The following is a 25,054-nucleotide window of genomic DNA, read 5'->3' on the forward strand; positions in this document are numbered from 1 at the left end:
AATTTATTTTTAGCTTCTTTTAGTGAAATCTAGCAGCTGGAAATGAAGTGAGCCAGCACCACATTACTAGCCAAGGTTTTGCAGAAGAAAGGACTACTGGTTCCAATCATACTATTTTCATTATTACTTAATTATTTCTTTACCATCTTTATCATTCAGAATATTTGAGTCCTCTCTCTACCTTTCTTTAGACATTAATATCATAGTTTATTTTCTAAGTGCTGACTAAAAATAAAATTGGAATTTAAAATTTCATGATACCACCATCATCATCATTTTTATTATGATATTTATTACTGACCTTAATTTCAAAATGCTTAACCATAGCAAAAATTGGCATGTTTGCTCTTGTTAACAATGAATAATTGTGAAAAAGATATAAGAATAGGGGGAAAAAAATCATCTTGTGAAAATAAATATCTTCAACTTGGGTCTGTCTCACAGATTTATATGGTTAAGATCAACAGCAAATAAGAAAAAATTCTCCTGCTTGCAGCCCCCCCAAAAATATGAAGCTATGCTCGCTCTTCAAGATATAACGTGTTAAAGGGACAGGTGGTGAAGAAAGTTAACTATAAACTTCTCACCCCATCAAAAACAAAAAGTGTTATTCTCAAAAATTCAGACTTTAATAATGGCAGATGAAGAGGAATTCCCATCTGGTCTTGCTGTAGTCTGAGACTATACTACTATTAAAATGACCAACTTGCAAATCACATCTTCTAGTTGTTGCTCTCTCCTGTCACCTGGATTCATAATGTCAAGGTAGGAGCTGAAGACATCATGCTGCGGTCAGAGGAAGGTTAGGCTCCTGCATCAGGAATCACAAGTGATGTGAGCGCTGAGATGCTTTAGCAAGTCCAAAACAAGGAATTAGGAGAAGAACATATCTGAAAGACTTTTTCACAAATGAACATGAAAAATCTCCTATGACAGCAAGTTCCAAAAGTTTGATAATTGCTGTGTAAAGAAGTACTTTCTTCTAGCAATTTTGAACTCACCTCCTACTAGTGTTATTGAGTGCCCTCTGGTTCCAGTATTTTGTTATTTAGTAAACAACATTTCTGCCTTAATCATAACCTCTGTCTTCATGAATTTTAAACCTCAATCTGTCTGTCCTCAGCCTCCTACACTCTGAAGTCCCAGGCTTTTACTCTCTTCTCAGAAGGTGGCATATCCATCTCTAGCCCCAACCATCATGCCTTATCACTAGCCTTTTTTTTCCAGGTTTGCACCATGCAGACACACATGCACACACACACACCAGGTCCCTGAATCTTGATTTTTTTTTTTTTTTTTTTTTTTAACATTCAGTGAACTAACTTCAAGAGGAAAGCTAAAGAACTCGTGATCTAACACCCAGAACCTGGTGGTTAGAGTACTGTTTTGGAAACTGTGGGCTGAGAAAGCTTCCTAAGGGCCTCCAGCTTCCTCATGAATGTCCTCATTTGAAAGCCACATTACAGCCCAATTTTCGTCTTTTTCAAGACAGATCCCAGAAAGTCTTCTCCGTGTATCTCAGTCACTTTCATCAGGAGTTGTCTGAGTTGGCCTGGCAGTAGGCAGGAGTGTCATTAAGCCATGTCCAGCAGTATATGGCGGTTTTGTGTCATTTGGATGTTAGTTTGCCTCTAGCAGTCAAGTTAAATATGGCTTTTTTGAACCTTCCTCCTGAATTTAAGAACATTCTCCTTAAACAACACAAATGCTTTGTTGAATGCTTGCCAGAATGCTCATAACCTTGCCTATTGTGCACAAAATAACCAGAATGATTTGATATACTTGAATCCTAAGAATAAACTTCCCTAAGCCCCCTCTATGTATAGATTTAGTGTGTTTCATAATACTCGCAGCTTTTCCTTGGCAGCTGTGCTCCAAAACATTTTTGGCATGAACATTTACTTCTTGGCAGTAATACAAACTTTTATTAGACTATATATATTATTTCAATTGTTCTGGTTTACTATATAAATGTGTGTGTCCCTCCCAGTTGTCTTTCAGTGGATTATAGTCATAATGCTGAACTTCTTGCATTAACAGGAGAGGAATTTCCACACACTTACTTTACTTGCATTGAGAGATCTACACGCTTATGTACTCCAAGTGCATTTGCTCGTAAAGTTTAAGACATCCTTGAGAACAGACATTTCTTTCTCAACTAAATTAGCCCAGTAAACTGTCTCTCTGTCTGTCTTTGCCAACATTCTCTACCTTTTTCTGGAGGTGTATGTTATGGTGATAAAAAGTGGTCTGATTTCCACTAATTTATTTAGATAATCAGAAAGATGTCCTAAGGTGTCAGTTTTACTGACTGTGTTGGGGAGTAGATTTGTAAATATTGGAAAATAACAAAAACATTAATTCAGATACATAAATACGTTGTGATTTTTTTTTTTATTTGTGTCAATATGCTGTATTGTCCAAGGGCAGATATATTTATCTTTTTTAATACTACGTATTATATTTGTTCTGTAGCAGATTGAATAAATTAGTTGTAATTCTAATTAAAAGAGTCAAATTAAAAAGAAAAAAAAATGCAAATCAGTAGTTGCTCATCTTCCTGTTAAATTCTATCTGCTTATAAATCCTGTTTAGCTGACTCTGTATAATTTTCCCAGATCCCCATTTTAAAAGAAAAAAATGGTGGTTCTGTTTACCTCTTCCCAGTCTTCAGGACCATCAGCCATGTTCCATTAAATGTTGATCTTTATATGTTTTATATACCTTTATTATCCCAGATTTCTTGCATTTTATTATATTTGTTAATATACGTTAATATCATATCAATTTTGTATACAAATTATGTTAGTGTACTCTATCATAAACAGTGAATAGTGCCAAATAAATTATACTGATGATCAAATAGTAAGACTTCCAGATCCAGCTATTTATACCCCATATTTTTGCACTGATTTTTAGATATCTAACACAATCAACAAACTGAGATTCATTTTTCTTTTTTTTTGTCATGTCTAGAACTAGATTCTTTTATTTTTTTCCTTTTTGATCAAATCTGAACCACAATAAATTTATACTAACTACTAGTTTTATTTGTCCAGTAATAGTAATTTCAGTAATTAGTAGACATTTTCAGTAATAGTGGACTTTTTTTTTTATACCTAGTTAACAACCCTATATTCAAAGCTGAATTAAAATCATCCCCTTTATGAAACAGAGTCACTTTTCAACAACCTTGAGCACCAGCCCAATAATAACAATGTGAAGCCAGAGGTAATACAGAAAAGTGGTGTTTTCAACAAAGTTTAAAGAAAAGATAATAGATGATATTATTAGAGGCAGAATTTGACTCATGACAAATTAGTCATTTTTTTTTTCTTTTTTTTTTTTAGGAATTGAAAATATTATTGCAAACAGAATGTTGTGAAATAAGTGTGGGATCTCATAAGGGGAAAAGTCAGGGGATGAAAATACAATGGAATATATATTAGGAGGAATAATCTTAACCTTTTAAAAATAATTATGTCACCTAATTTAGCTGTGTAAATTCCTCTGATAGTCATCATAGAAAAATAATCACCTCTACAGATGATATCCTCCCATCCTGAGATATGTAAGCATCATGAATCAGGCTCTGAAATTCCCCATCTTTTTTTTCTTAACCTCAGAATTAAAAAGTAGGATGAACAGCTCAGGCTGCATGCCTAGCTTTTAGACAGCTAAAATTAGGCGGGATTAGCCTGGCCTAGTTAACAGCAGCTTGGAGCAAAGGAAAACAGAAGAGAAGGCTCAGGCGTTTTGCAGCAGGAGAAAAGATAAGTAAAGAAAGAAACTGGAGGCCATAAAAAAATATGTTAAATGAAGCAGTGTGATAAAAATACTGCTTACCACAAGGAGAAAAAAAAAATACAGGTTCTGTATCAGATGAAGAAACTCAAGTGGAAATTCAAGAGCCAGAGACTGGAGAGGCCAAGATAGTTTGGACATGCTTGAAATGAAGTAAGGACATAACAGGAAAATTTGAGTCATCGATATGTGTTGAAGCATGACAGTGGTAGGTTGGAGGTAGTAACAGAGTTTTGTATGCAAAGGTGGGAAGCATTGAAAGGAAGACAGTGTGCAAGGGGATGGGAGACCATCTATGAGGAGAACAGATATTGGTTTGTTTTTAGAGAAGGGATAGAAAGCATAGAAGAGATAAGGAGTGATAGGAAAACAATAGTTAGAAACTGCAGAACGAAGAGCTTTAAAAGGCTTGGAAAATGAAACATAGGAGGACTGAGGGTAGAAAAGAGCAAGATGTAGGATAGGAGGTGGCATGAAGTAGCTGCAGGATTTGGATAGATGGACAAGCAGATGGTTTAGATGGTCCATACAGAAGGATTGAAAAACACTGTGAGCACAGCCTGTGGCATAGGTGCTAATGGACATGTTTTAGTGGGTAATTTTGGTGATAGGGGGATGATTGGACCACATGATCTTGGAGGTCTTTTCCAACCTTGATAATTCTATGATTCTATAAATCTATAGACAGAGCCATTATGACCTTGGGCAACTGAGAAATATTGTGCTAGGGAAGAAAAGATGTCCAGACTGCAATATCAAGAGAAAAAATTAATAGTTGAAGCCATCAGATAAGAACTGCCTCCCTTTAAAGGAAAATCACTCCTGAACAACTGCTTGTCCTTCAGATTAAAACTGTGCTTTAACAAAGCTAACAAAATTTTCTCAGTTCTCAAAAAATGACCACAAATTACATTATATTTTCATTATAAAAACAATTCATATAGATTTACTTTTCAAAAATAATAATAAATAGATTGACTCATCTATTCACATATTTTTACCCTTCTGAGAGTACACTATCAATTAATATTATTTCCTTCCCCCACCTCTCCTTTTTCTAAAGCGGTAAAATAATCATGTCTTGATAGTCATGTTTATGCCCTGATTTCTGTTGTATTAAGAATGTTTTAAGATGTGCTATGACAGTTAGAAAAAAAAATGATAGGAACCTAGAATACATGGACATCAGGGATAAAGATATTACTTTTATATTTTAAAAGAGGAAATACAGCAAATGGAACATAGAGCTTTTCATTTTCCTGTTTGAATACAGTGTAGGAGTTCTGCAGCATAATAGCCAAAACAGAATCTGAGTCCTTTTTCTTTCTATCACTTGGCTACTGGGTTATTCTATTGAATATTCATTCTGAAGATAATTGTTAGGGAGTGCATTTTTCAAAGGTACAAACTATACATCGCATGCCCTAGGTTTTATTAGTACTTACAGATCCTTTATTGAGTACAAAACCAGTCTCTTTACTTTTAAAATCTTTGCAGTTTCTGCATCTCTGTGTATGTCTGTATACAAATAAATATATGTATTTATATGGATAAAATCTGCTATCTTCAAGTTACTATGGGAAAATCAGTATCTCAGTTGATCAGGAAAATTATTGTTATAAATAAAGTAGAATAGAAGAATCACATTTTTCCTTTGACCTTGAGTTAAGGTAGTAGGGATCTAAAGCAAGAACAAGGACATTCTGAGCCATAAATTTCAAAGACTTAATTAATAATAATAAAGTAACAGGTAAATGACTGCCATCTATCATGAGCAGATTTAGTTTGCTCCCCAGATCATATCCATTTGGAAAGCAAACAGAATCAGTTTAGGTTATGAGAAATTTAGCCAGACAACTACTTGTATAACTTATTTGGCATGTGTTGTCTATGTAATTTTGTATATATTGAGATTGGATTTTCAGTACTTCTAGGCAATATGCCATTTAATTCTCTATATAATAACCCTTGATACCTGGAAGGGAAATGGAAAGAGATTATTTATTTATTTATTTATTTTCCTAGCTAGTATAGCGCTTTTTCTGGGCAAAGTTTCCAAAGATCTGTCAGGGAAATTGCTCCTATTCAGGGGGACAGGACGTAAGGATATTTCTTCTCAAATTCAGCATGTAAGAGCTGTTAATTGACATTTCTGTCTTGTGTCAAATAAATATCTTTTTTTTCCACCTGTTTTAGCTATTTGGATATCCAGAGCTGTGATTTCATAAATAGTGCATTTTAAATGCATTTTACTCTTTAAATTATAATATGAAACTTCTACATGAAGACATGATACTGTCTACTTCTGAGTATTTAATAAGGACCAAATAAAAACAAACGGGTGCTGGAACCAGGAAGCACAGGTTCAGATTGTGTAGCATAAGTTACTTTATAGGTCCCTCTGACATTGATCTCTTCAAAATGTACCAAGAGCTCATTCCTGAAAAGAAAAATGTTTCTATTGTCTGGTGTCCTACTTTTTACACAGCCTAATTGAACAAAACAGACTAAAATGGATACCAAATATTCTTAGAGAACAGAGGAGAAGCATACTAGATTGCCACCAGGCAATGATTTTAATGACCTTTTAAAGAACTTTTAATGTCATTAATAGTGGTATGGTTGCAATTAAATATTCCACACCCAGCATCCCCTCCCATAGACTGTCAGATTTACAGATAAATGATGAGTTCTAGTTCCTGAAAAACTAGTTATTTCATACCTTTTCTTGCTTACCTTTTATTTCTAGGACTTACATAAGAAAGAAAAGCTTTAAGTTGGGTGAATTCAATGAGTTATTTACACACACACACACACACACACACACACACATATATAAAATGAGATTTCCATGTTTTTGGACTGACAGATTTCTGTGCTGCTCACTTTTGACCTTGTTATGCGCTTCATTCCAGAGAACCTTGAGAAATTTATTTCCATCATAGACAAGAAGGATTAATTTGAACTGTTCGTGTTGTTAAGTAAACCTTTGCTGAAGTTACTCAGACATGAACACATTCTAATTTAAACGATCTTCTGTGATGGTATCAGAACATAAATTAATAAAGTAATTGCAATGGACCTTTCACCAGAACGACAACAGGTTTCACTCAATTAATATGTTAAGCTCTTTAGAATATTCCTGTCCAAGTGACATAAACCATTTGGGGTTAAAGTGCCTAGATATACGGGCTTTTTGCTCATGATGATCATCAATAATTTGTTCATAAATACAGAAGCTTGATATGACCAAGGTGGCATTGAGTAATCCCTACTTTAAAAATAATTTTTAATATTGACATATTTGTGAACTAACATGAAATGTCAAGGTTTCTCTTCTTAGGAGACTAAGTTAGACATCTGAGACTCTAAAAGTCATGAATTTGCTTCATCTTTATCAATCCTATTTCAACCAATTATATGAACAAAGAATTAGAGAATGGGGGTTGTGAGGACCGGAATTTTTTCTAACTTTGGAGGGCTCAGATTCAAGACAGAGTCACAAGCTTTTTTGGTTGTTCACAAAAGGCTAGTGACATAAAAATGCCCGATGCAAGGTGTATTGCCTATGTCAGGACTCCACGTGCCCAAAGGAGGTCTGCAATCTCCTTCGGCTCTGAGCGGTCAGGCTGCTGGATCATGGGTAGCACTAAGAGGGTGCCTCTGAGCAGCCCTGTGCTGGCTCCAGGGAAGAAGCCGTGTCAGGACCGGCAGCTGCCTGTTCCACAGCCCTGCCAAACAGCCAGCTCTTGCCCAGCTGCTCCTGGCAGCTTAGGGATAGCTTAAAAAACAAACAAACAAGCAAAATGGAACAAAACAAAAAAACCTCAGTCTTCAAGAAGAGCTTAGCATACAAATATATCAGTCTGACTATCTATTTATCTATAAATAAAGCCTTACCACTCAGAACTGCCTGCAGGATAAGCAGTGTATAATAAGACAGTTTTTCAATACTTCTGAATAGTTTCTCTTTGAAATCTGTGTATTTATTAAAATACATTTCCACATACCCTAACATATCAGCATAAATCTGTGCTAGTTTTTTTTTGCTGTTGTTTGGTCTTGTATTATTTTTTTTCTCTTCAATGTTAGTTTTCAAATTCACGTTCATGTCTGCTGCTACTATTCCTATTTGTTGCGTTATTACATGCTTAATGTACTGTAATGATGGATATGCAAAAATTTATCAGCCAGTCAGCATGTAACACAAAAAATACATTTAAATTCCCTTTAAAAATAAGTTCTGTTCACTAACAGAAAAACATAAAGTGCTTTCTACCAATTTATAGACTAAATTGTTAAAATGAGTTATAACAACTACATTTGTTATAATAAGGATCTCTGTGGGAAGCTAATTCAGAGAGAGAATTATGAATTATAATTTAATTTATGGAGAAACAAAAAGATATATTATGAGATGAAAAAATGGGATGAACAAGGCTGCTCGCAATTGCCACTTTAATCCAAATCCATAAACTGTGGAGTAGTGGAATTTGCTAGAGGACCTTTCTACTTTACAAAAAATGAAACTCAATGGCTACTTTAAAACCTCATGTTCCAGAAGTAAGAACCTTAAGTAACTTTTTCAGTTGGTGTTTGGAACAAAAGACTAGTCAAACACTTAAAATGTGTATCTATGTATGTGTGATATTTATAAAATGCTTATCTAGAGATGCAATTCCAAGACAGGAACTTGTTTTCATCCCCTGCTGACACTCCTTTATCACTTCCACGTGAAGTTTCAGTTCTGCTATTTCTCTTTATCTGCAGAAACAAAAGTAAACTCTGTCAGGCATTGAATTCTTACTTCGTTTTTTAAAACAACATTGAGTGGCAAAATCCTTTTGAACCTGACGTATTACTTTTGTTGCAAAGTATTTGTTAAGCATGGAAGACCATGCTTGTTTCTGTACAGAATAAGCAGACATACATACTAAAGATAAGGAACATGTAGACTAAAAACTTTTTCTGACTCTTAACCAGTTTCTATTCTCCTTATAATTCCATTTGTACTTACTCAAATTTCATCATGACTGCAACAGTTAGCTTAAGTTATTATTTTTCAGGTCAGCCATTCTTGAACTTCTCTTCCAACACTTTAGCTATATCCATGCTTATGGATATTTCGATATTTCCCTTGCTCATTCATTAAATTAATCAGAACAAGAACTATTTGATTCTTTTTTCACTCTTTCCTTTTCCCTCAATGGGAAAAACAAATAATAACCCAAAGCCAGTGTTGCATCTCTTCAAGCACAGCAGCTGGCTGGAAAGGGTTGTGAAAACCAAATTTCAGGTAGCCTTCCCTCCAGCTGCAGTTTTGACCTTCCCGATTACTTTCTTTCCCCTGAAGAAGCTGTGCAATTAATTGGTTAGAAAAAAGAGGGTTGGAGGTGTGGGGAGGAATGCTTGAGGGGGTATCTCTTGCATTTTTGCCTAGAAGCGGATTTTATTTCCTTCAGACTTCCATATTACTTTCTGCAGAATGTATGTTGCTTTATATTGCCCACTTTCATCGGCTTTCAGCCTCTGTCTGACTGAGTCAATTCCTTCTTCCTGAGCACACATTTATTCTGCTCTTCTTTGAATGTTTCACTTACACTTACTTGTAGATTACCCTTGAGGGTTAAATCCTCTTCTCTGACCAATCTCCCCCAAGGCCTAGAGGAACAATTTCCATGAGATAAGCCTGCCAACAATTAGGAAATCTTTATTGTTTGCAAAATTCTATATGAAAACAAGTTTCTCAGCACTATTGCTTGTACTGCTCCTTGCTTTCTGATAAACAAACTGTCACCACTTACACTCTTACCTTTTGAGGTTACGGAATTCAAAGAGTTTCTCCACTTTCCTCAGCTCGGGCTTCTATTTCTGTTCGTTATCTCATTTCCTATCATATGAGTCACCTACTTAGCCTCTTAGTACTTCTTTGTTTTCCTGTTAACCACATTCACTTGTTTTGTTGTGATTCTTGCTAGACCTCTTTCTTGCCACCATGTTTCATAGATGCTTGGTAGTAACACGAAAGAGATTCATACTTCTCAAAAAAAATGATCTCTTTATTACTTATTTACAAGGATATTCTGACTACAAGAGCTCTGAGAAAACAGACTGAGGCTCCCTCCAGGTGCTTCATCTAAACGTTTTTCTACAAGTTCCTTCTGAAGTGTTACAAACTGTCTTCACTAACCTAAAAGAGTGCTTTGGAGTTTGCTATACATACATGGCTACACCAAAAGTTATTATGAGATAAGCAATTGTTTTTTTCTGCAGAGGTGGTATAGTCAGAGAAGGAAAGAGACAACACTTACTATCATAAAGCAAGGAATACATGGTAAATTTCACCACCTGTACTCCAGTTCAGGACTGCCAAAAATGATTAAACAGTTCTAAATTATATACAGTTCTAAATTAAAATTATATTAAATAACATTATAATAGTATTTAAGTATATATAAAGCATTTAATATATATAAAATAAATCATGTATGAATATTTTTAAGAACTTACAATCTTTATATATATGTATATAACCAAATCTGATATTTTTTTCTAATATTAGTAAATATTGCATGGCCATCTAATTAAAAAAAGGCAAAACTCACTTTTATCAATTTTCTTCATGTCCTTCTCAGCTCAGTTGTAAACTTCTGACTCATTTTTACTCTAATTCACAGGAAACATAGTTCTTACAGAATTTTGGTTTTAGGTTTCTAGTATAACTTACTAGATTTTTATTATAGTAAGTAAAATTAGGCTAAATATACTTTGAAAAAAAACATTTTTAGATTTTACTTATTAGTTGAGCTAGGGGCGAATCAAGAAGTAGAAATGAATTCTAATGTTGGGATTGTCATACATTGTCTACAAAAGTCTGTATTCATTCAGTTTGAATTAAACAACGATTTTGCCTGTTGAACTTTTAGAGAACAATACTCCTCAGCTCCAATTTTGGACATTTTGCCCCCCTGGCAATTCTACTTCAGCCCTCCTTTTCTTTCGTGTACATTAAAGAAGCATTAATCTTCACTGCCAATGCACACAAGTGCTAGCTGGCTCACAACACATTTTTAAATGTGGTCATTTAAATTATCTTCCTGAATTTGCACATAACCAGGTGGATAGCTGGTCTTTGCTTAGTAGATAAAAAGTTAAGGATCTAGGAGTAACTGCCATCTGTAGTCTTCTGCAAGCAGAAAAGAATGGAGTTCTTTCCATATTCTATACTAATGACTTTCATGACACAGCTAAGACCACTTTTAACTTCTAAATTCGTAAAGCTGAAAGCCAGAAAAGTTTGTTAAATAGCTGAGACAGGCTGGTATCATATCTTGTGCCTTTACGTTTGACCATGTGTGGAATCCATTGGAACCTTGTGAAGGTTAAAGAGACTTTAAAGCTCGTCACATTCAATTTCAGCATTTCTAACACAACTTTAGTTAAGAAAAAGAATTTTGCTGGGTTTTGTTTGTTTGTTGTTGTTTGGTGTTTTTTTTTTCAAGCAAGAATTCATAAACATCACTGACGTTGATCAAAAGAGGTATTTGAATCTGAAACAGTGTGAAATCAGTGACAGTTCAAAGTCAGAAGCCATACAGGGTCTTCAGCTAGGGCAGCTGAATGTTTACCCTGATTTTACTGCTTTTATATCGAGGTGTAAGCACATACAGACCTGTTTATACAAAGAAATGTTTCCATATGCACTGGGTCTAATCAAATGTTTGTCTTCTCAGATCTCACCATTATCATCATGAATTGAATCTGATATCAAAAAGGGGCAAAATTTGACTGAATACTTCCATACATCGACTTTTAGTGGCTCTTTCCCTATTTAATTCTATGGCACCTAATCAGATGTAAGTTCATATTGCAATTTTCCCTCATTAGGACGCATATTCTTCTGCCCAGATAGATTTTAATGATGTACCAAAGAATTATTTCTGAAAAGTTTACTTCTGTGTCAATTTAGTTTGAAATCAGTTAACAGCTCCAAAAGTTATTAGAAGGTCAAGGACAGACGTGGCAGACATCCTATTATGAGACAGAACAAACCTTTAAAGGAACACAGATTTAAAAGATAACACAGAGCATTTAGTCATTTTATTAAATTCTTGAATAAAGTTCTATTTTGATTTATAAATCAATAATGTTGGCTTACCAGTACTGAATAATTATTCTTCTTATTACTGTAATCCAAACTAACCTAATAACACTACTGACTGAAGTATTTCAGATTCTGAGGAAGACCTATTGCTAGGGTAAGTACATGGTGTTATGTCACGTTCTGTACTGAAAAACTAATTAATTAGAGTGCATTTTGAGGTATGTGGTTAGATTTGATTCATTCTCTTATGTGACCTAAAATCTTAATGAAATTTAGTGCCAATAACTAATATTTCTGGACTTTATTTTTTACTGCTCTTGTGTAATGTTACAACTGATTCCTAGGATGATGTGAGAAAAATATTAATTTTGAATCAATCATAGAAGGATAAGCAAATACAGGAAAATTGAAGTAAGATATCTCTGTTAATAAATTATTAAATTTATTGCCAGTTACAGAGAAATGTGCTGTCTTATCGATGTCAAAACAAGAACACACCTCTGAGAATTTAACATATGTAATAAAGAAACTGTTTTGTCAATCACTCTTGTGTTCATTAAGTTTTATTTGCCTGGAAAAAGAGCCAAACTGCATGAACCACATTATCACCAGGTAAATGTATAGCTTTTATTTACTGTTGGATATTTCCTAAAGACTAAAGCATTCAGGAACAATATAAGTATTTATATATCAACAAGGGGAGAAGAACAGTCGGCATGTCCTATACAAAATGACCAGAGGTCTCTTCAGAACTGAACTCCAAAGATCTATACAAGTTTAATGTATCTAATCCTCAGATTTTAGGTGGTTTGCTAATGTTCATACAGATAAATTGCTGTCAAATTTGGGAAGTAAATTCAGATTTTCTATGTGTAAATATATTCTGTCAACCACTCTAATGCTCCTGTGGCTGACAAAAAGGAAGACACCAAGAAACAAAAATAGGGAATCTAAGATAGGAAATGGAGTTTGCAGAGAACTACTTTTGCTCTTCTACATGGCTCATATCTACTCAGATGCTCATCAGTATTGTCCCTTTAACGAATAGAAGTTTAACAGTTTGACTAAAAGAGGAAACTTATCTGGAAAATACATAAAATTGTACAGGTAGTGGATATGCTCATCTGTCTTGCAGAAGAGCTACAAGTACTTTTCCACATTGCAGATTTCTTCAGGGTCTAAACAGGCATTTGAAAGGGTAATAAATTCAATAGAAATTTAATCCATGATATTTTTTCAGGCAGACCAAGTCTTAAGCCTGTGTTTATATTCTCTTGATTCCCTCTTCACTTAGAGTTAAGGTAAGATCTCACTCATGATGACTTTATAACTTTATTTCTTTAATGAAAACGTTTTATATAGTGAAAGTAGGGTTTTTTTTATCTTTCATATAAGTCATCACATAGGTTTCTCAACAATATCTGAAGGCTTTCGTTCCTTTTAGATGAAGCATTATAAATTTCAATTCCATTTTCCTCACTGCTGTGTTGGAAAGTGGTCTTTCTAACGGTAATAACCTTGATGAAGTAGAAGAAGCAGCTGACATTCTCATCTGTTTTATATTTCCCTCCATTTTTGTTTGGTTTTGTTTGTCCAGATAACAGCTTTCTGCCAATCCACACTTCCCAGCCAAATATATTTTTCTGCCCAGTCCCCCATTAGGGTGATTTTCAGGTAAAATGCCAAGAAAAACAGATAAAACAGAATCACTAGGAAAACTAAATGTACTTGCATCAATTATTAAAGCCCTATAAAACAGATGATCTGATTTTTTTTTTTTTACTCTTCTAAAGGCAAAAGAAATGATGGTGATGGGGGGATTACTGTTTTTCCATCATCTAACTGAATTTAGACGTCTTTTTAAGATGCCAATGTTGTATTAAATGCAGTGAGATGTCAAAGAGAAGAGCTTTATAACACAACCATGCTATTCTATTAACTTAATTTTAGGCTGCTAAAAATTAGACACATAATTAAACCCAGTGATCTGGGCTCCCTCAAAAGGCAACAGAAAAAAAAAAATGCCATTTGTAGAAGGCAATTTATCCCACTTGTTTTAGATACTTATTTTAGGATGAACTGAATCACCTTTGGAGACACAGTTAAGTTTCATATTTCAAGTTTTGAGAAACAGCTCAAACAGATCAAGGCCAGATTAATTACTCTGAGATCTATTCAGCTCACCCAAACCTTTGCAAACAATCCGGTATGCTTAAGGTGAACCAGTATCTGCCAGGTAGTCAGTGATGCACAACAGGGTGATAAGGCAGTCATCTTTCCAGCTGCCCTGAGTTACCTAATCCAGATTATCCCTTTTCCACATTGGATCACTTGAGGACAGCTCTCATTACTGCCCTCACTACAAGACAAGTGTCTCAGACCTGAGCTTTTGGATTCACAGCAAGAAGATATATCCACTTTGTCTTTGCCAGCTGCTTTCCATTGAGAGCTGCCTAGATTTCTTCTATAACATCATTTCCTCATCAAACTATCACAGCCCAGTTAATGAGAAGATGATTCAAATGTCTGCAACAGACACCATGGAAAAACTGAGGGCAAAAGATGAATACTACAGTAATTAGAATAGATGATGTAGATGTTAAAGTTGGTTGTCTCATTTCTTCACAGAATACAATGGCAAACTGCAGAAACTCACCAAAGTTTCCTCAGTACAGTTAAACAATTTATCTCTTTGGAGACCACGCTAGAGAAATGTCTACCTGGTAATTTGACTATGTATTCCATATACTATTTGATAAATATATGTATAGGGATTCCTACTGAATAATTCCATAATGATCTTTGAAAACATTACTTCTCAGTTAATAGTAACTAGCTTAGGAAAACTATTCATATAGTGTTTTTGTTTGGCTCATTTGATTTGTTTTTTGTGTTTTGTTTTTGGTTTTGGTTTGTTTGTTTGTTTTTTCATTTGTTTATTTTTGTGGGTTTTAGTTGGTTGGCTGGTTGATTAGTTTTGTTTGGTTTTCCTTTAAGGAAGATGCTTGGCAACCACAAGTGTCTGAATATTATAACATAAGACACTTAGTGTTTAATACCGTACATCAACAATAGTGAGAATTAGCCTGTGTGAATAGCAAGAGGCAATGAAATGAGGAATAGTTCTTACTGGTTTTATTAAATCGAATAGTCAAACCTTGGCATTTTGAATTCTTGTATAATTCTTTTTAAAGATAAGCTAGCAATATTTGATTTTCATTCTTTAAATTTGCATAGTTTTCCTAGTGCCACAGTTTTACTTTGTGGTATAAAAATATGTTACAAATTCTATTGCTTTTTTATATGTGTGTTCCCAGCTCCTGTAATTTATTTGGGAACTTTCTTTCTTTAATGTTTTTTCGTAAACCTCAACTCTTGGAAATAAAACATAATTATGTTGATATTTTTTAATCTGGAGGGGGGAAGAAGGGTGATAGATGTAGCCCATGATTTCTGTGTGTCTCTGATTGTGAAAGACTGGCATTATCTGACTTATATCAGAGGCGAGGTCCCAACAACTGTGGTTGATCCATTCAACTACACTGCCAATCTTTGAGATGAATCTTTACAGCATATTGTCTCTGTCATTCAATTTCTATAGTTTTTAAAAAGCAATGTAAGATACAAAAGAGAGGATTAGTATGTCTTTGAATGTAAAATTGTTATTTGTATGTGATGTATCAGTGCCCACCAGTTTATGCAGGGAAGAGCAATGAGAATAACCAAGGCAGCTATTTTGAGTATCGGTATTAAAGCAAACATAGATGAACTTATACAATAATAGACAGGAAAAAGTAGGATAACTACTCTCAAATATATGTGAATATATCAGAAAAGTCACGATGTTTTAGTGACCTGACTTGGAATATGCTCTTTGGTTTCTTTTAATAATTATCTCACATCATCTTCAGATGACGGAAAGACACATCAAGGACAGTGTAGCATATTTTTAAGTGCTTGATTTTAATGCTTATTTTCTTTTTTTCTTTTTTTTTTATTTTATAGTGCTTTTGAAAATAATGTTCCCTTGTACAGTAGATAGGATTGCTCTATTGTCACCTTGCCAGCTGATGTAAAAATATTTCTAACAAATACGCAAGATTAGAAACTGGAGAGGAGTTGCTTGTAGATAGGTATAGAAGAGCAGAAGAAAAGGCCTTCAAGACCACAAGAAAAAAAAAATTTAAAGAATTAAAAGCAAAATGCACAAAATATATTATGAATGGGCATTATGCTATCTTATCCAATGTCTGCAAAAGTCAACGTAATGATAAAAAGAAGCGGTGAGAAGCTTGTTAATGGGAAAGTAAATGAAAAGTCCTTATGCACTCTGCTGCCATAATTTGCTATGGACAAGGTCATAAACTAAGCAGTTTTTCATCTGTGCTGTTTTCATCTTTAGTAACAATAACTTTTAATTTAAAAGCCAGTAACTGCTTTAAACCTGTGGGAAATGAAAACAGCTGTCTTCAGGTCATTGAACCAGGTGCCTTGGTTCACTTCAACTCACTTCATTTTGCTGAAAAAGCTGGTGATTCTCTGTGTTGAGAGTTAGCACTTCATGGCTGCCTCTACATGAGTCACTGTTATACCCCATCAGACCGCTTATGTCCACCATTATGCCTCATTACACCATTTCTGTCCACCAATGAGTATTGTTTTATCTCTTTGCAACAGGGCACTCTGTTATGCTGCTCTTCTGGCTACTCAGTCATATGAGCCATATACTGTTAGGCAAAGAGGAATGTTTAAGTGAATGGCAATGGATATTCTCATATACATTTTCCTTTCTCATTTTGATTTTGGAGTACTTCCTATAAGCTATTTGCAATCTTTATCTCATCATTTGCTGTTCATTATCCTTGGCCCTCTACCTTTGACTTGAATATATCCAAGACTAAACAACATTTCCAAAACATCATTGTATGATCAGTCCTTTTGTTACAGAGATCCTCTTTGGCTCTGTCTTTCTGAAGTCTAACTCCAATAAAGTGATTTTTTTTTTTCTCGCCTTTTTTTTCTTTCAAAAGTACAAGCTGTCATGTTCAAATGCCTTATTGCATGATCATCTCCTATATGTTCTCTCCAGCAAGACTCTTGTCACTAAAGATTACCAAAGAATTCAGGTGGACTTAGCATTTTCTAGGGAAGAAGAAATATAAAGGATGTTATCTACCTCAACTTCTTTCTCCTCTGGGTTTAATGCACACAGGAGGTGAAAAGCCAGGAAAGGAGGTGAAAAGCCAGGAAATCTTTTACTGTTTTCTGATAGAAACAGACTTTTTGTAAATGTCATGTATTATTTCCCCAAGTTTCCAAGCCAAGACTTTTTTAGTCATGTGCAAAAATTCAGTCACTGTAAGGTTCATATGATAATCTCTCTCTCTTTTGTAGAAGAATAAAATGGAAAAATAATAAAAAAAAAGAGGTATATCAACACAAGTTTGTAATTTTAAAAAGTCTCTGGATCAAATGCTGAATAGACAATACCAAGACTTTAAATATCTTTGCTATCCCAGAAAGCATGAACATATGAATGGAATGGATATACCTAACTTATTTATATCCCAATATCCAAGAAGCACTGGTGGAGGCAATAGCAAATTAACAATGATATATTTGTTTTTCTATGTGCCTTTCCTGATGAGTCTTTTCTGCACAGGTGGCAATTTTGCTACAGACTGTACATTAATATAATCACAACCAAAAAAAAAAGACTGAAATTTTAAATAAAGAATATCATACTGTTGTTTTCTTTTTCATAAATATAATATTCTTGAGGGGAAAAAAATGTTAATTACCAATTTAAAATCAGTTTCGACTCTGAGCCAAGATAATTATATCTAGTCCCACTTTTTTGCTCTCAGTTGTATACATTTGTTACAATAATCTTTTTTGTTTCACAAGATATTGAAGACCTAGTGTCTACTATTTCTTTTGGAGAAGAGATGAACCTTTGAGGTTTTTAAAAATTTACTTGTAATGCTTATTAAAAATACCTACACTATTCTGAAGATATTATGCAAACATCAAACAAATATTTCAATTTTGCCCCCAGTTTAGGCAGAAAACTCAGAAAGAGCATTTCAGATGGCTATGTTTTGAAATTCTGAGATCTTATGAGGGTGACATTTGTTCTAGCATTCATTTTCCACATAATACAAAATGTCTACATAGAAATAGCTACCTTAGATGGGTAGGATTCACCACATTAATTTAAACGATCTAAAATGTCCATCCAGTCTATGTTAGTCATGTACTGGCCTCTGTGTTATATACAGAATTTGGGGCACCTGCAGAGAGAGACTGCTCTGGTCCTGGAAGGATGTGTAAGATAGGAGGCAATGGCTGTCCAGAAAAGATCAATGGCCGTGGAGGGAAATTATGATTCTCAATCTAGGAAAAAAATATATACATATATATATATATATATAAGTTCAGATATTAATAAAAGGCAATATCTATCTTAAAGCAATACTACTTTCATCTTCACAGCCTGCAGCTTATTTCATACTATGGGAGCTGCACAGACATATGACTGGATTTGTTTCCTTTTAAAATGGTATATTTCATACACATGCAAATAAATGTGTGAGGGTGCAAGTCTGCATCTAAATATCCAGTTCAAAGTAACATTTTAAAGTAGTACTTAACCACCCATTCAATTTTTTTTGTTATAAGTAAAATAAAATGAAGTTTGATTGGATTGCAAAAATAGTCTGTAATTTCCCCATTTTCTACTCAATTGCTTTGATAATTGCTTACTTTGGGAATTTGCTAGAATAAAGGAGCTATAACTGAAGGACCTCCTCAGTGTAACAAGTATAAGAATGACATGATGAGACTTCAAGCAAGTTGTTATAACTTACCTCTTCCTTATGACTTAATCTGAACTATACTCTTAGTAAAGATCCTGTTCACTTGGATCTGTCTACCTTTGCCCTCCCATCACACCCTCAATGTGTGAGATTTTTTTTAAGGTCAAATCAGCTAGAGCCAAGATGTTGTAACTTCGTCTATCATTGCATTTGATGCTCTAGCTTGTCTATAAGTATCTTAAACAATTGCTGAAGGATGGTTGAGGTTATGAGTTTGCCAGAGAAGTACCGTTAAGGGAGAGTAACTCTTCCATTAAAAAAAAAAAAAAAAAGTGAATCGTGAACAAAAGGAAAACAATAGTAATCATCATCAGATATTTTCACATCAAAGTTATTGGGAAGTGTACAGACAAAATACCCACATGGCTTTGAAGATCAGAATTTCTGCTGAATTCGATAGAATTTCTTCTATTTACATTACTTTTAATTTTAGTAAGTGTTGCTATTGCTTTACATATTCACAGGATTTTGAAATGTCTATGCTTTTCAGTCAGTAGTGCTTATATTATATTTTTAATACAGTTTTTTATGGTCTCATTTTTAGAGGTGCTGAGCCATTAAATGTTTCCTTCTGAGAGGCAGCTCTGAGTACTTGGCACTATTAAAGATTAGATTGTATGAGTAACTAAATATGTTTTTATACATTTAAGTTCTGTTGTCCGTACCTGAAAATCATGACCTAGTGTTCCCACATCACAATGGGATTTCTAATAAAAGATTCTTTCAGTCATTAGTGAATACAGATAACTCATTACAATAATAGTTAAGAATTTGTTTTGCTTAGTACCTTGCATCAACAGAATCTGATACACACACAGATGTTAGCTGACGGGTTTTCAAAAGACTTTTTTTTTAGTTTTCTGGAGGAAAAAAAAAAAAGAGCACAAAGTCCACAAAGTGCAATAATTTTCTCTTATATTTGCATCTGATACAAACCAAAACGCCTGTCATATATATACAAATAAAAGACCATGGTCCATCATTGAAATGCCACTCTTTCAAGTCATTAAAACTGCTTAATGATACATAGCATTTCTATAGAAATAAACACACTAAGCAGAAGATTCATATGGTTGAAATTACAGTGAAAGTAAGTGGATGGGAAGTAATGATTCAAATGTGGTTTTTTTAAAAATGGTAGAAAGAATTCTTAGAGTTTTGATTTAAATATTTTCCTCTTCATAATGTGACTGCATTTTATATGCAGTGGTGTTCTCAAATAAGAACAATTTTGTAGAAGTGTTTATCAAATTAACAATTAACATTAACAATTAATGTTAAAATCATTTTCATCAGAATGTACTATTTTGATAAAATTAGGTGCATAAAGATGAGTCAGTTCAGATATATTCAGAAAAGAAAATAGTACAAGGGTGGGCTTATTCTTTTCCTTAATTCAAGTCAAACAAGGACTGATTTCCCATAATTTCTCACTTTTATCCTTCCCTTTCCCCCCAGTTTGCTCTGTTGTCCTGGAATATCCCATTTTCCAAAAGGACAACTTCCCTCCTTTACTGTTTCTATTGTCCAAATCCTCAGAGGGGAGAGTGGGAGTGAAATGTAGATATTTTTTCTACTTAGGAAACAGTGCAAAGAATTAGAACTATTTTGTTCTCTTCAGGAGATTGATAGTTTACCTGGTTATTCAGTCCTCTTTCCTTCATTGTTGCTTTATTTCACATGATGTTATATTGTAGTGAAATGTAATAGAAGAAGATTCTGTTATCCAATTTATTCTGTTTTATTCTTCATTGCAATTAATATAAGAGTTCATTGCAGGTTAAGAAATTTTGAGTTTGTATTGTGTTGATATAAGCTTTGTGTGAACTCATGTGAAATTCATCTCAATAAATTTTATTCATCTAAAAGTTAGACAGAGCAACAAATCTAGGTTGGTATTGTAGGCTCTACCTGCATTTAATTGGGAAGTAGGTATCTCCAGAGAACCATTCATCCCACCATCTCAAAACAATTATATCGTGATGGTACAGAAAGTTTCAGCTACAAAAGAATCCTGCTTGATTAGCTTAGATTATGTTTGCATGTTTTATAAGTAAAATCTGGTGAAATGAGTCCCACACCATATCAAAGTCTTGAGTTTTTCCTACATAAGAAATGATGCAGTGTGTCACACATTAAGAATTGTAAAAATGTTCAATCTGACGTGCAACAAGTAATAAAAACAAGAAAGAAAAAGTATTTTAAAACAATATTTTTAGCGTGTCACTCCTTTGTTCTGGTTCAAATAAAAGTTTAGTATATGATTTTTTTTTGGTCTTCCCTGTGGGAAATATTTCGATTAATAGTTTTCAGAATGACAAACATATACCACAACAGGGACATTTCACCTAGTCTACCTGAAAAGCTACCTTTCAATTTATTATTCAGTGACAATATCAAAGCCATTTTCACTGGTGTTATTTAAAATAAATTTCAGGGACCAATATGCCATTAAACTGATTAACCAATAACATGAAAAAAAAAATTCATGGGAATATATACTAGTTACTTGTGTCTTAAGGATGCATGTTTAACATTTCTAAGTGAGGCTTCAATGTTAATAGTTTTTTACCAAGTAGGGTTCATAAACAGAATCCTGTTAGCAGTGGGAAATTGTATACTGTAAGGTACACTAGACAAGAAGCAAAAGGAACAATTTATAAGGCATTATGATACTATATGGAAAAAAAAAAAAGAAAAAAAGAGTATATCCAGAGTTATATTTCATACAGGTAATGGTAGTGTTCAAAGTGTGGGTGTCAGCCCTCTTGTCTCAGTCCTTATAGTGGTTTCTGCAGTTTTTCAACCTATTCTTCCTATCTTCTCTCACCACTACAGCCTGACTCAGTAAACCAGTACAACAAAAAAGAGTGAAGGAAGTAAGGTAATTTGCGCTATGTCCTCATTTGGAGTTATGAAAAATATTTGTTACCTCACACTAGAGCCTAATGCATTGTTGGTCATAATCTAACGTGTTGGTCGTAATCTAACTTCTACCCTCTGGCCTTGGAACAGTAATGCTGTCTTGCCTGTCATCCTGACATTAAATATTTGACATACCTCTAAAGATACATCCCACAGGTTTCAATACATACTAACCACAGACTCTAGAAATGGATGTTTAAATGCAAAAATAAATAGAGAAGTGTGATAAAAAGTCTAAAGTGTCCTGTCATACAACCTATAAAGTGTAGCGAGAAAAATAAATAAATAAATAAATAAATAAATGTAAGTAAGTAATCCGCTTAATGAATTTCTCTATGAAGTGATTTCAATGAGGTAAGAGAGTAGACATGACTCTACACGTCTGCATGTGAAGTGGTTTATACAAAGTGGTCACAGTAGTAACCGAAGCAAAATGAATAAATTTTACCTTTGCTGTGCAATGACTAGATAAGCCATTAAAATATACAGCACACGCTTTGCTTTTTTTCCTATGTGGAACATAGGGGAACTTACCACTGCATACATCAACAAGAACAACAAAATATAATGTGCTAATAAGCTCTGGGGGGAAAGAGCCACGCAAAATAATTTCCAATCAGAAGCAAGCAAAGATCATTTTTTCCAGAACTGGAAATATCATTTATTGCCTGATTTATTCAGAATTCAGAGAGCCATGGTACTGATTTTTTTTTTTTTTTTCTACAAATAGTGCTTATTTAGAGTAAAGGAAGCAAACGCTAGCTGTGAGCTATCACAGGAATGTCTTCAAAGGAAAAAAAAAATCTGAAGTCAAATCTTGTCTAGGTAACAGCTGAGAATTGTATTGTTTGTTCCATATTTTTCTCTTCAAGGAAACAGTTCAAGGCCCTGGAGCATGTCCAGAGAAGGACTACGAAACTGGTGAAAGGTCTGGAACATAAGTCCTATGAGGAGTGGCTGAGGGAACTGGGATTGTTTAGTCTGGAGAAGAGGAGGCTCAGGGAAGACCTTATTGCTCTCTACAACTACCTGAGAGGAAGGTGTGGGGAGCTGGGTGTCAGCCTCTTCTCGCAGATAACTAGCGATAAGACTAGAGGGAATGGACTCAAGTTGCAACAGAGGCGGTTTAGGTTGGAAATTAGGAGAAATTTCCTCTCAGAAAGAACAGTCAGGCATTGGAATGGGTTGCCCAGGGAGATGGTGGAGTCACCATCCCTGGGGGTGTTCAAGGAAAGGTTGGATGTGGTGCTTAGGGACATGGTTTAGTGGGTGACATTAGTGGTAGGGGGATGGTTGGACCAGATGACCTTGGAGGTCTTCTCCAACCTTGATCATTCAGTGATTCTAAGAAGCTATTTCACCCTGCTCAGCAGAGGGGTTAAGTACAGAGTCCTTCAGTATGTATCTTCATATATATCAGTATATATCTTCAGGGGATACTACAGAAGGTGTGTGTAGAGAAGCATGCACTGCAATTGTCTACATTTCACCAGGTTCTGTCTTTTGATGTAAATAAAAAAATATCTATTTTATGGTTAGTGTATTCTGGGTATATTTTAAATACATATTTCACCTGAATAATAGATGTGGGGGAAATAAAAGAGGAAAAAAAAAGTTGAAACGTGACTCATGATGATGAGGTAGGTTTTAGAGAATGCCAATTTAATGCATCTAGAACTGGTGGTGGGTGAGATAGTGGCAGAGGCAAAGAGAGAGAGATTTCTTTCTCTCTGCTGCCAAACATTTCAAACTAATGACCTATAGTTAGTTTTATGGTTTTATGTATTTACCCACCTGAAGCATCTGTGACTTCTGCAAGTTTCTATATAGGTGCAGCAGTCCTTTTATGTGTACCAGATTGTAACTAAACCACTCAGAAACAGCAGCAGAAAATGTGCAAATGAATATGTAACGCCCACTTAAAGCTTATGTTAACTCAACTGCTGCTTTGAAGAATTAGCAACGGGTAGTATGTGCTCTGTCTTGTTAAACAGCAAGTTCTACAATACAGTTGTTTGAAAGCCCTACAAAATGAAGAAATACCTAACGTGCATATTGTGCAGTAGACTATAATGTTAATAATAGAAGGAACATATTATGAAACATAAGTATCAATGAATTAAATTCTAGAGAAAAATTATACTTTCAGTAGAAGGAAGGGAAGTGTTGGGATTTTCTACAGAAAAAAAAAAGCATCATTTCACAAACTTCTTTGGCACTGTAATCTGAACAGATGTGCGTTTCAGCTCTGTTTCCTTGGCCTTCTCTGAAGTTCATTTATTCCAGACAGGTAATCAACTGCTGCTAAAATAATTTTGCCCTTGAATGAGCCAAATGGATGTTTAGGGGTAGCAAAGAGTCTATCTCATTCCCAGCTCACAGTTTAGGTCAAGGATTATAAGCACAGCAGTGTAGAGCCCATACTGAACACGTCGCCAGATGATGTTGATATTCAAAGGCTGTTATCTTCCCACAAAAAAAAAAAAAAAAAAAAAAAATCTGAAATTCACAGGAGCAAATGAGAAATGCCATGATAACCGGGTTATTGACATTAGACACTGGATAGTTGCCTATTTCTGCACTGTTCTACAGTGCAGACAACTCACAGGTACAATCCATGCATTTTCCTTAATGAATTAGAGAAAACATGCACAACAAGAAAGTAATTCAAGATAGAAGGTAAGCCAGGCCTTTTGCTTTCTAGGCAAAGATGCTACATCAAGCTAAAGCAGCTGTGTTACCTTGGGTGACCTTCTGGTAATGCTCATTATCAGCTCTCCTGTTTCAAGCAGCAGGAAAATCTTGGTTTACTTTACTGAGGGTTGTAGTACTTCTCAGTAGAATGAGATAACCCCTTTCTTTCAGATACAAACATTAGGAATAAAAACAAAATGGATTTAAGATAAGATCCAGCTTGCAGCTCAGGTTTCCTATGGAAATTTCTGTCCCAGCAACGTGCTTGTATATGACTGCCTATATTTATGTACTACAATACTAATCCCAATTTACAGCTTTAGGAATCTAGTAACAAGATCAACTGAAAGGGAGAGCCATGGTCTATCATCTATATATGAGAACACAGTGTTCTTCTGAGCTCCATTTTTTTAAGTCCTGATTCTTGAACTAAGAATGAATGGGAATTAATCAAAATAATGAATGGGTTTTGTAAACTGAATAAAAAAATAAATAAATATAACACTTTATAAAAACAGTTCCAGATGTTGCAACTTTTACAGGATTTTCAAAGCTAATTAACATTTTTAGTTTGAAGGCAAAAGTGACAACATTATTAGGAGAGTCATGATATGTTTTCCAGGCACTCTATCTGCACACTTTTATCAAA

General features: G+C 34.5%; 2 long non-coding RNA genes across 2 annotated transcripts in view; one reads left to right on the forward strand and one right to left on the reverse strand.

Moving 5' to 3' along the window:
• LOC136790586 (uncharacterized) overlaps positions 1-25,054 on the forward strand; it is an 85,621-nt gene that overhangs the window by 8,003 nt on the left and 52,564 nt on the right. The gene's annotated exons all lie outside the window — the stretch shown is intronic.
• Positions 5,297-9,678, reverse strand: LOC106036916 (uncharacterized). The gene is made up of 3 exons (XR_001207727.3): positions 9,617-9,678; positions 9,411-9,493; positions 5,297-8,568 (listed from the first exon to the last, which is right to left on the reverse strand). It is a non-coding gene; the product is annotated as an uncharacterized lncRNA (long non-coding RNA).

Source organism: Anser cygnoides, chromosome 1, assembly GCF_040182565.1.
Source record: "Anser cygnoides isolate HZ-2024a breed goose chromosome 1, Taihu_goose_T2T_genome, whole genome shotgun sequence".
NCBI classification, from domain to species: domain Eukaryota; kingdom Metazoa; phylum Chordata; class Aves; order Anseriformes; family Anatidae; genus Anser; species Anser cygnoides.